Below are 12,059 nucleotides of genomic sequence, written 5' to 3' on the forward strand. Positions count from 1 at the left end.
ATCACTGATAATATACCTTTTTTGAGTAATGTTTGTACCAAGCATATTTACCACTTTAGCCCATTTTTTTCCTCAAGGTTTTGCTTAGTCGAGAGAATGTAAACTTTACAACAGTTCTTATTTTAGCTATGTTATAGGAACTCTAGAAAATGCAGATTGTGGATGGTGGTGTCTAATATATAAAGATTTGCATGACTTTCCAGTGTGCAGCTTTCAGGTCCCAAATTCTAAAGGGCTTCTGATAGCTGTGTGGCATTCCTCGGTACCTTATGTATTTTTAAGGCCTTACACATGGAAAGATGATTGGATTGGGAACTCTGAAGCTGTTATTATTTTACTAGGTTTCCCATTTTCACAGATCTGCACTTTCTGGGGTTCTGTAGTTTTACCCAGCATTATGTTTTACATTTCCTTTGTAATTTATCCAGTTTTGTGTTTTCCTCCCACTGTTAAATGAAACACATGAACACTGAAACACATTTAGCAAGGTAAAGACGTTCAACATATCTTAGGTTTTATATTTACCTACAAACATTTATAACAAAATAGTTTATAAATGTGACTTGTTCTAATGTTGTCCACACCACCTGATTCATAAATCTCTGCATCTGCATGTACTATTTACATGATTGCTGTCAGACTAATCACAATGTTTTTCTTATCTAATGTTGGACCTTTAATGAAATGGTTTATAATTCTGAGAGGAGGGCCATGCATCACACATTTTGCCAAATGTTCTGTGTGCAGTTTAAAGTGTGCATGCTTTCAGTACGGCATATGGATAGAAAGCAAGCGCCTAACAGGTAGATGGTTGTTTTACACTACCAACACACCTTAAAGTGTATCTAACAAAACATTTTTGGTTTTGTATATAGTTTAGAAGTGTTACAGCTGTATGGTTATAACAATGATGATGGAAAAATGCAAATTCTTTACAATTGTCACTAGCACAGGATTTGAGAGGAACTCCTCTTTCAGTAGTAAAACAGATGGCAAAACATAAAAAAGGAACAAAGCATTCCCACTTCAAGAGTAATGGAACTAGATGTACTTCACATTGTGTAAGGGAACTTATAGTAACGTTTATAACAAATGTGTAATATATTCTAATGTTACTGCTAACATTCCAATTAATCCCCCCTAAAGAAAAGCCTGAGAAGACACCAAAAAAATCCTACATTAAACCTACAGGGGTTAATTTATGAAATGATTGGAGGCTGCTCACTTGACGCCACTTTTATCCTTTTGTCAAGTGAACATTCTACTCTTTCATAACCACACTCGTGTCACTTATGAGCAACTTCTGGGAATGAAGTTAAGGCTTTTCTTCTACTCAACCTTTTTTGCATATCAACTGTAGCAAAACTGAGCCGTGGATCAATTTCATTTTAGGCATGTAAAAAATTGGTTAATATTGCAGACATGTAGGGCTTGTTTAGTTAATAATGGATCCTAGTGGTTGGCACCATGCCATCTGCGTTATACATTACCTAACGAACCTTCATTTTGCAGCGTGCAGTACTGAGCCACCTGCTGTCACCCCAATTCATTCTTTCCCAGTGGCTGTTAATGGGTGTGAAGAAGTGATAACTGCACCACCTGTCTGAACTAGTACTTGTTTATGGAGTGAATACTATGGTCAGACTGCTCCAGCAAATAAATGCACCCAGTCCTGCAAGGGATTTTGAATAGGGATGGGATGATACTTGGCTGACTAAAAATGTATCCTCACTTCACTGCTGATTTAGAAAAGCTCTCCATGCTATGGAAACCTGGGTAGTCATCAGGATGATGGGATCACAGTACAAGCACACATAATGGATGTTGTCTCATTCTATTCTGAATGACCATACCTAGGCTGCAGTTTTTATTCAATGTAAAATCTCTCAAATTCCATGAAGACATAGATATTGTACACAAACATTGACCTATGTTGTGAAAGCTTCAAAGAAAATTAATTTCATTTTTTTTCCACTCATACTCATACTCACCCCAAAGATTTACTCCCATACGTCAGCCTGTTTTTGTCACATTAGTTGTCTTTATATCTAAAACATACCTTCTGTGGCTTTTACAGACCAGAGGAATGTAGAAGTGAGCACATATCTATACAATCATACAATTTATTCATATTGTAACTTGCATTAACATACCATCATCTCCGTGATCCGTTGTGTCCAAAAAGAGTGAAAGCGCTTGTATGAAATTCTGTGTAATTTTGTGATCAATGTCCTAGGTTGTACTGCATGGGTAAAAAAAAAAACAAACAAACATGTAATATGTATTTGATAAATGTAAAGAAATATGTACAGTATTGATGTATCATACAATTGTTAATGATCTGTACATTTTGGTTCACTTGGGTTTGTGAGTAGGCCTGTTCATCTTTGGCTGTTGGTGCCAAAGTCTATTACTACACAACCTATTTCTATGCAACTTGAGCACATGTCCTCCAAGGCTCCACAGATGAACTCTGGCATTCATGTTTGTATAATACTTCCTTTTTGTGTAGTACACTGCTTATGATGCCCTTGAATTTAATTTCTGTAATTCTACATTAGACCTTCTTCTGATCACACAGTGTTTTTAGTGATCAGCATGGAAATTGTGTAGCTGTGTGGGTGGATGACTTTGAAAAGACTACATACGGGAGGAACATTTCAAATGATTTGTGGCTAAACCTTTCTAATGTAGACTACATTGCTATACTCTGAGCAGGTTTCTTTTTTTTTTTTTTTCACACATATATGAATATACTTAAGCTGATTCTGCACTGATACGTCTGGATAGTCATTTGATGATTAAATAGATTACCAGTAGTTGGTTGGGATCCTGGCCCTTGGCATTTATTGCTGCAGGGATTTGTTGTGGTTTGACTATATATATATATATATATATATATATATATATACCACCTAGAAATGTTTGAGTGCAGTAAAAGTTCAGCAATGAATTTCAATATTGCATTTCGAGTCATGGCATGCAGTCTACATTTACTTTCTGGAGGTTTTTTCACATTTTTCTCTTCAGATTTTATTTCACGTCTACTTTTTAGGAACCCAGCTTTCTCATGTTTGCAAGTAAATAGAAAGGAATCCAATGTTCAAAGCTTGTGTGACTCAGTCATTGTACAGGTATAATGTGTATAGTACATGGGAATTTGTATATATTTCAGCAACCCATGTCTAATGTACAAACTTTTCAATATACAGAATATGCTGTATATAGTTTTTTTCTTTTTTTTTAGTGGAACAATGAAATGTTATTGAGCTTCTGAAATTGTTTATTGAGAAATAAATCTGTAATTGAAATTACAAAAAAAATTGTCAGATGTTCTCCCACTAAGTGTGTAATGTGGTTTTCAGAAAATATTTAGTGTTGTGTGACGTTTGAAGAGAAAGGTGATGTTTTAATGGTTGTATGTTGATGTTTGTGTATGACTTCTGCATAGACATACATTAATACTTGTTTAACTGTAAGCAGTGCAAGTTTCCAAGTTTGGCTTGGTATCCAGCTTTAGCAGAACACAAACTGGTAGAAGAAGACAAAACAAACAAAAGATGCTGCAGTGCTTTACGAGAAGACATGATGATGGCGGTAGAGAGAGTGACAGAGAGATGAATTCATAAGTGGCTGCTTCATTTTTCACTGTTCATTCACAGGCTAGGAATGAACAAAAACTGTAAGTGTAACCTGTAGTAGAAAAAAAGATCTCTAGCTCTATCAGCCATGGCTGTGCTGTACAAATCAGATGACTGGATGGACAGAAATGCATCCTTGGCAGGTAAACAACTTCTTGTTTCCTTGTGTAACATCTGTATTTGCCCAAATTTCAAATGCAGTTGTAAATAAAGTAAATCTTTGAGTACCTTTTAAATAGCTGTTAAATGTCAAGTTTCTATTAGTTGTGCTTTTTTTAAATACATTAATGTGAATGATTTGAGCATTTCAGCACTAAGTTTCTTCACGAAGCAGAGCTTCTTTACGATTGATAATCTGCTGTGTCCTATATTGTTGTGACAAATATAGTTTCATGCATTCTTTGTGTACACACCATTACTCCTCATGCATTACATGGGACAGCGCCATTGTCACCGCCAATCACCTCTCCTTCCATAGTCAGCTGATTGGACAGTGACTGAGGGTATTCCTGTGCTATCTCCTCATATTGACAACACAATCCAAAAAAATGGCTCTCAGAAACTGTTAGTCTGTAGCAAAACACTACTGAGTAATTTTGTAACATTTAAAAATGTTTACAGCTGGTGAAAAAAACATTTTACAATGAGCATGTGAGCATCACAACCAGACAATGGAAGGTGGGTGAATGTGTATATTCCTGGGGAAGAGATGGTATTAGAATGCACTATGGAAAGAAAGCGGGCTGGGGATGGCAGTGTAACACAAAAGGATCTTCTACCAATGTCCTGGTGCCAGAGTCCATAGGACACCTTTTAGAGGGAAGTCAATGTCTCCATGGGCCTGACCTGTGACTGCAAAAGGGGGAGCTACAGTGTAATATGCAGGTAATTATTCTTACACTTTATTGTGGTTAACTCGAAAAGGATACAATACAATTAATTGAAATTACAATGACGTGACTAACTAAGCAATGCAACAAATAGAACTTTTTTTTCTCCTTAGGTCTCAGGTGTGTAAAGATACTATTAGCAAAGCAGTTAAAAGTCCTAATGAACAAATCAATATCCTGTAGAATAAAGAAAGCATCAGGACCAGATTTAAGAGTAGGTGTGGCATTGGTTGATGCAAATGTTTTACCCACTTTGAGACTTGGGGAGTGGGGGGGGGACTAGATAAAAGACAATGAAATGATCTGATAATGACTAAACCAAAAAAAGTGAACAATGAACCAAACAGAAAAGTAATCTTGGGCCATAGGTGATAAGATATAATTAATAAAACAAACACACAGACAAAGCATCTAGATCAGGTTTTAGAGGTTGTTGCATTTGTTAATGGAAATCGTCATTACGTTATCAAGGTAAGACAATTGGGGGGGATACTAGGTGTGGTGAGAACAATAATATAATTTAGTTCTAGTATGGGTTTGGGTGTCATGGTGTAGGGAGGCCTCAGTCCATTCCATTTGCAAAGGTATTGTATTGTATTGTAGAGATGGATTGTGGGTGGGGTAAGCCAGCATTGTAAGATTGTTGTTCTGCCCCCAATAGGGCCTTGCTCCTCTGGAATATCAAATGCCCTCTCTCTGTCATACCAAAAATTGCTACCCTAGAGCAGTAAACTCTAGATTGTATTAAAAGATAGATACTCTGCCATGAAAGGGAATTTCTTTTTAGTTCTGGAAATAAGTAGATTTGTGTGTTCTCGAATTGAGACGCACGCAAACCACTGTCAGACCCCTGGTGGCCCAGTCAAAAAAGATAGGAGCGCTAAACCCGGCCCAAATTCGCTGTTACCCCATAGAGGTATTGTGTAGCCAGTGCCATAGTTGCCATTGTGAAAATAGGGATTGTACTTGAGCTGGTCAGCTAAGAGTTCCAAGGGGGTAAATCGAGAAGTCTATTTGTGTAATAGGAGTTGCCATGTATCCAATCTTTCAAAATGTGAAGAATGATTGCTTCATTATACAGGAAGATGTCCTGGAGGTTTAGGCCCCCGTTTTAAGTGGGCTGCGCTAAGATTCCACTGCTATTTACTCTGTGTCCGCCACTGAAGGAGAATGTATGGAATAAAGGGGAGGGGGGTGGTTTTAAGTAGATTGATAGTTTTTTTGGAAATATAACCAGGTTAATGTCTAAAATTGGTAAAGTTAAAAAGTCTTTTTTTCATTGCGTATAAAGCTTGAGTAAGTTAAAATTGTAGAATTTGGCAAAGCTCTTTTGTGAAATTTGTGCACCCAGCGAGCTCCAACTCGGTTTGTGTTTTGGGTAAAGGGCTATCAACTGGGCAAAATTATTGGTATAAACTAAGATTCATTATAATGTTTGAAAAACTTTCATTATAGATGGAAGAGGGATGACTGGATTTGAAATAAAAATGTGTGAATGCAGTGAGTTTGATTTCTGTGGGGCCAAAGTGTCTCCCTGAAAAGTCTGACTCCTTTTCAAATAATCTAAGTAAAAGATCAAAGTCTGGAATGAAAAAATGGGGGGATAATGGACATCCCTTTCTGGTTCCACTTTGCATGGTGATAGGTTGTGGGAGTTGGAATGGGATGGGTAATTGGTTAGTCGTATACATTTTTTATGTATGCTTGAAATTGTGTGCCAAACCTCCTGTGAGCAAGATGAGAATGTAGACGGGTTCATAAGATTTTATCAAAGGCCTTCTTGGCATCTAGGCGTGGTGGCATGTGTTTTTTGTTTTATGGTAAAGTAGTGGCCACAACTGCAGTTGGGGTTCCTATAAAGTGGTATGGCATTTGCATGTAAATCCCAACTGATGGTCAGTTAAGAGTTTGGGTTGTATAGGTTACAGATGATTAGCCATTATTTTGGTCAGTTTGTAATGTGTTGAGCAATGCATTTGGTCTTTAGGATAACAACAGCTCAGGGTCTTTGAATGGTTTGGAAATTATGAGCGTCGGTTAAGGAGAAAAAAGATATATTTGGTCTTTCAGGATGTTAAATATATGCAGGTAAATTTCATGTTTTGGTAGCTCAGGGTCTATATACTATGATTTCTACTTTCTCAAGTTCCTTTCCATATACTTCAGAGCTGCTGGTGATCAGGTCAGTATGTGAAAAGGGCCTGGCATTATTAGATCTGGGAACAATGTGCCTAAAAGTCGGCCCACAGAAGTCAATAAAACTGGTCACCATGTTAAATCTATAGGTATCAAGGAAATCATTGTTTGGGCTATAATTGTACCATTTGAAGTAATAGATTTAGTTTATGAGGCAGGAGCTAAGAACATTGGCATAGCACCCAGCCAACTTTCACTCATCGGACAAAGCAGAGAGACTTCCAGGATTTTGTAAATCTGCCTCTATGGTGCCTCTTTGGATCTGATTACAGCCCACATAGCCATCTATCTAAATTGTTTTAATAAAATACCGATTTTGGGGTTTACTAGAACCACTCCAGAACATACAAATTTATCTGGTTTGTTGAGTTGTGTGCAAGTGAGGGTAAATTTAAGAGCAGCACAAAAAACCTAAAGCATATAGAAGACACAGGTCATGCTAGGGTTCTACATATATACAGTTGTATAATATCTGTGTGTTTAAAAAGTGAACAAAGCTTAAAATCTTTAGAGATGGCTTTTATTTCCATACACCAAAATGCACTGCCCATTCTATTCCAAATCAAAATATAAAGAAAAATTTATCACATTTGTATTATACCTTTATAGAAAGTGAGGAAAAGTGTATATTACCAGTGTGGAGTTCAATAAGTGAAGTTATTCATTCCATGAAAACTGGTATCAGTTACAGCTCTTAAATAAAGAATCAAGGCAGCAAATAATGTACATGCTGGTTATAGTGCATAATTTTTTGAAAATCTGAATAAAATAGGTTGCTTCAGCCATTGTTCAGAAGTGTACTTTAATTAAAAAGTTGATTGGAGAAGGGAAAACAAAAATGAGTGCAGAAAAAGTTAGGCTGCTCAGCTAAAATGATCTCAAATGCTTGAAAATGCAACCAAAACCTGAAAGGCATGGAAGAAAATGGAAAACAACATTCAAATGGATAGAATAGCCAAAATGGCAAAAACTTGTCTAATGATTAGCTCCAGGAAGAGCAAAGAAGGTTTAAAGTTACCCCTAGAAGATGCCCATCGTCAAGCAATCCACCAGAAGCACCTGTAAAGTCCCAATGTTTAAAAAAAAAAAAAAATGTGCGAAAAGGTTAGTTTGTCAAAGAACACATTGGCTAAAATAAAGAGTAATGGTGCAACATTTTGTGGACAGGATTTTTGGGTCTAGGGGCTACCGACAATTTGTCAGATGACCCCCCCCCCCCACACTGCATTCAAGCCACAGCCCACTGTGGTGATGCAAGCATCACGGTATAGGGATGTTTCTCATACTGTGGAGTTGAGCCCTTTTATTGCATACCAGCATGGGTCAGTTTGAAAACATCAAAATTTGCCTTGGAATTTGGTGTTTTAAAAGGACAACAGCCCCAAATGCACCAGTAAATGAGCAACGCATTGGTTCCAGACCAACAAGATTGATGTTATTGAGTTGCCAGACCCTTCCCCAGGCCTTAATCCAATAGAAAACTTGTGATGTGATAATGTTGTTTCTGGGAGAAAACCAAGAAATGTAGAATTGTGTAATTTAGTCCAATCATCCTCGTCTTTAAAAAATATTTTGCTCTTGTCCTAGTTTTGTAATGATGTCATCTAATGTGTGAGTTCACGGCTCCAGATACCGGGATACTTCTATTCCTCTTGGTTGTGTAATAGCCTGGATATGTCAGACAGACTAGTAAGAGCAAATCCTCTTTAAACTCTTCAATGAAAACCTAGTGAAACTAAAACCTGTCATGTATTTGATAATGAGTCAGTAAAACATTGTCCTAATTGTTTTCTGCTGTCACAAAGGGCAGCATGAAACTCTGCACGTGGCTGTGCACATTTACCAGGCTGGGATAGAAAATAATTCTATTATCTAATAGAATGTAGTGATTCCCTGTGGGGCCCATACTGAACCTGTTCTAAAAGTTGCAGCAAGGAAGGCCCAAGTTATAATGCTCTGGCTTCCAGGTAGAAGAGATTATCATGCTTGCAGTTAAGAGATTGCTGAAGGTAAAAAGTAAACTTTTTATATGAAATATATAGGAGCTACATTTGCAAACCTTCTTCTGAAAATGCTAATCTGTTTTTTTTTAGTGACTGGAGTTAAAAATTCTGACCTCAGCATCACAACCAAGCTATCAGATGTGGTCACATCCATTCTTCTCTAAATACAGGCTCTTCTTTCATATTAGCTTTAATCTTAATTTAAAGCTAAACTAAATCCACAATTACCCCCATCTTTCTTCTTTAATTCCTAAAGGCCATCTGGATTGGTTGTTTTGGTATGACATAACTGCCCTGGAGGTCATTTCCGGTATATGTGGGGGAAACGAATTGCTGGGCATGCAGGAAGCAGACAGCGCTTGCCCCTTTTTTGCAATAATGGCCTAGCAGGGACATTAGTTACACTTCAACCCACTGGGTCTGATTTATTAAACCTCTCCCAGGATGGAGAGGTTTATCAGTGAAGCTGGGTGATCCAGCAAGCCTAGAATGGATCTGGTCAAGGATTCAAAACATTTGCTACCAAATGACTTTGAAAAAATACATTCCAGCTTTGCTGGATGACCCAGATTCACTGATAAAAATGTATCCTCTCCAGCCATGGAGAGCTTTAATAAATAAGGGCCACTAACCCCAGCAGTCAACACCCATCCCTTCCTCCCAGCCCTTCTAACTTCCTCTATGAGGAACCTTAGCTGAATCTGATGCTTTATAACAAGTACGTATTTTGTGGTACTCCTGTCAAAGCACTCTCACTAAAGCTGAGGGGCAAGCTACCTGGTATCAAGGTGAGAACCATGGGTCGGTCCCCTTATCTGTATTAAAAGAATAAAACTTTGGTTAGGCTATAAGCCAAGCTTTCTTATACATGGCTAAACAACCTGATCAATTTGATATAGTTAGTAGAATTTTGCACACTGTCAATGCCACATTTAAAGTGTGAATGTGATCAATCTCTTCTAAACATTTTTTTTGTACTGTGCATACAAATTCAAAGATACATATTTTAATGCTTCACTTCCTATGCTTTTACAACATTTGGAAAAGGTTTGTTTAGAAAACTTCACCTTTGCAATGTTCATTATACAGTTGTGAAAGGGTTATATGCAACGTGTACTACTTATGTAAATTGAACAGATTAGTTGTAGTTCAGTGTACATATAATCATAATTACATTCATTATATACTATGTTTCCTGAGTCATAAACCATGAATCATTTTAAATCTGCTGCCGATAGTGATAAAGGCTGCAGCTGTCCCTTTCTTGATTAAATTGGGTATAGCAAAATTTACAAAAACATGTAACCACTTACAGTGCTACAGATGATAAACAAATGTCTGTTATGTTTGCGGAATTAATGGAAAGTTTTTTTGTATGTCTGCTTAAAACGGCAACACAAACTTGCTAAATTGATATGTCATTTCATATAGTGGGAGATAATGTGCATGATCACTTACCTCTATCTCCTTCAGTTGCTCATGTCACTGCTAGTTCTGGCCAGTGGCCGTGCTGAGGAGGAGCAGCATGATGGGTCAGGTTGACCCTTGTGTGTGTATATATAGACATGCTTATGGTCCACCTCAACCTTAGCAAGTTACCAGGTGTTTTACATGCTAGCTGGGAGTTGAGAAATACATGTGCGGGATATCAAGGGATCCTTTTGAATCCCCAGTTATTTCTAAAATAGAGACCTTAGATATGTGTTTGGTAAAAATTGTCCAGTGTTAGGACTGTATGTGAACAATTAAGAAGGGAACAAATAAAGGACCAGAAAGATTTTATATTGCAATAATAAAATGTATTTTCAGAGTGACAGTAGCCACAAATATAGTCAATTGGCTGGACAGTATATGAGCAGCTTGTTTAGGCTGCAGTGTAAGTAGCACAGACAAGGCAGGTTTTAGAATGTATCAAGAGACAGATAGTCAAGAGAAAGATAGTCTGTAAGCAGTTTGGTAAGTCTGCAGTGTACAAGCCTGGCTGTATAACTGGCCACAAGTCCCAGCAAATACTGTGTAAACCTAGAGACTAAATAGTCCTTGGAATAATCCCTTCTAAAAGCCTCCAAACCAATGTAGTATCAATAATTTGAATCAGACTCTGTTTGTGCTTTTAAAAGTATACTTGTAAAAGTTGAAGTAGTCATCGTGATGAACTAGGAGTGCAGAGAGAGCACATGCAGATATCAACCACAGGGGTTTATTGTAGGGTCTAACACACACACGGCCAGAAATACACACAACTGGGTTCCGAGGGTGCCTCCCGGTAATCGTAAACCAAGATAACTAACATTTCCAGCAAAACCAGTGGTAAATTAATCCTGGACCTCATTTGAGTTCACTGACACAAGTCACTTTAGCAACATCCAGCAAAGAAGAAAAGACTACAAGTCAAGCAACTCTCCTGAACCTGGTAATGTTTCCTCAGTCAGTGGATTCAGACAAAGCCCGGCCTTAACATAGGCTCTGATTTGCCAGTTAAGAGAGAAGAACCAATATTTGCCCCCTCAGATCATAAATCCGGTCCTGGGAGTAGCAGGCATGAGGCCTTTCTGATCTGCCAGCTGCAGGGGTATGCTAGGATTTCTGATCAGCATGCAGCCAGGAGAGGCCAATCCTTTAATCTGGCAGATTGTATGTGTGTAAGCATGACTGCAGACCATATACTAACAGTTTAATCTGCTGGCTCTGCACCAAAGACCAAAGCCGGGCTGACACTTAAACTAAGCTAATTCCAAGGGGACCAGTGGGAAGGAGGGAGTGAAGAAGAATGCTCTTCACCACAAAACAATATCTCCTGTGTGATCCCTATTCTGAAAGTAATTTCTGTGCCTGGCTTAATAGAGGAACAGGGGAGCCCAGAAATTGTTGCTACTTTCCTTACTGTAATTTTGTAATCCTTTTAAAAACAGGATTTGTGATCCACATCAACAAAGAAAAGGTTTGTCCTATAGAACACCTTAGAGATGTATTGAAATGTGATGCGGGTATTCTTGTCCAACATCAGTATCTTGTTTCCACTCTCTGGCACAAAATCCCACACACACTTCAAACTGCATACAGCCTTTCCAGGATCATGGAAGCTGGTATAGTTGCAAAGGAGAATCCATTTCCATATTAAGGCTCATTGTCAGTTTTATGGTTCACTCTATTTCTACTTACTGTGTTTACATTACAGAAGTCTTTATCCTGAAAGATCTCTTGAAATGTTTTTCAGGTCTTAAGAAACTATATACAATTTTATTGACAGCTAGTGGTATATATCCACGACAAGTAAGTGGTCAGTGGAGAAATCCCTCTTTAGAGTGGTGATCAGTAGAAAAATGCCT

This window comes from Pyxicephalus adspersus, chromosome 2 (genome assembly GCF_032062135.1).
Source record: "Pyxicephalus adspersus chromosome 2, UCB_Pads_2.0, whole genome shotgun sequence".
Classification (NCBI taxonomy): Eukaryota; Metazoa; Chordata; class Amphibia; order Anura; family Pyxicephalidae; genus Pyxicephalus; species Pyxicephalus adspersus.